At 34.7% G+C, this 1,262-nt stretch overlaps 1 pseudogene; it reads right to left on the minus strand.

The window, feature by feature from the left end:
* Window positions 1-395: 395 nt before the first annotated feature.
* LOC128247139 (U2 spliceosomal RNA) lies at window positions 396-578 on the minus strand (annotated as a pseudogene).
* Window positions 579-1,262: the final 684 nt, after the last annotated feature.

Below are 1,262 nucleotides of genomic sequence, written 5' to 3' on the forward strand. Positions count from 1 at the left end.
TTTGGAATGAACCATTTACATAATTTTTTTTCTTAGAAAATAATTGAGATACGCAATGTTACTTGCTCAATATTAATTATGATGGTTATTTGCCAAAATATCAATTCCATATACTGACATTCATGCTACACACACACGCGCGCACGCGCGCACACACACACTTTCTTTCTATCTCTTACATACATATCTCTTTATGCCTTTAGGTACATATATGAGTTCTCTGATATAATTTTCCTTTCGTTCATCACTTCGATTTACTCATTTTTTGCGTTATATTTGTGTGTGTGTGTGTGTGTGTGTGTGTGTGTGTGTGTGTGTGTGTGTGTGTGTGTGTGTGTGGATTGTTTGAAGTGGTATACAGATTTTATATATTACGAAAAAGGATGTAGTCAGAATTTTGGAGAATTATTTATTCAGCACTTTCTGCAATACCAGAGCAATCCATGGTAAAAGCGGCGCAAGCCTCTAACTCTTTGCCTTGTTCTAAACATCAATTCATGGCCTCAAATAGGGGCCGTATCAGATATAAGGGTGATAAGAACATATGCTGCACGTTCGCTTTATGTTGAAAGTGCAATTACAAAGTGATAAAGTTTTAGAATGAGCACGGGAGGATATGCCGAGCGGGGATGTTTTGTAAATAGTTCGTTCACACACACACGTGTAGATGAAGGCGATTCCTCACCTTTATTGTCACTTTTGACAGTAAAGGTAAAGACTCGTCATCATATGATTGCAGCAGCATGATGCGCTGTCTGTGGAAGAGTCTTTATGTGCAAACTTCAGAAGCATAAATTCACATACGAACAACATTATAATGATAAATGAGGTGAAATACGTGTTTATACCAGCTTTGATAATAGCTATGTTTATGCCATAGTCAGAATTCTATTTTGGTAGTAAAATTTCAAGAAAATATTACTTTAGTAAATATACGTTCTTTATTTATTGAAATAGTAAGGCACAAGTTAAATAAATCTAGATTTTGAATTGACTTCTTTAACAGCATTTTCTTTTTATATATTTTCCTGATTATCATGTTGAGCACTACATAATTGACTAAACATTCACATAGGATAACTAACATTACAACGTATTAAATTAATATTACGACACCAAATTGATAAAATCGTGGTTGTGTTACTATTGCAGTCACCATCGTAGCCACCATTGTCGTCATTACTATCGTCTCTCTTTGTTCTGCTTGTTGGTGTTATTTCCTTGTCTCTCATTTGAAGCTCCGTTATGGTATCTATATATCA

Source organism: Octopus bimaculoides, chromosome 2 (genome assembly GCF_046866305.1).
Source record: "Octopus bimaculoides isolate indiv1 chromosome 2, ASM4686630v1, whole genome shotgun sequence".
Classification (NCBI taxonomy): Eukaryota; Metazoa; Mollusca; class Cephalopoda; order Octopoda; family Octopodidae; genus Octopus; species Octopus bimaculoides.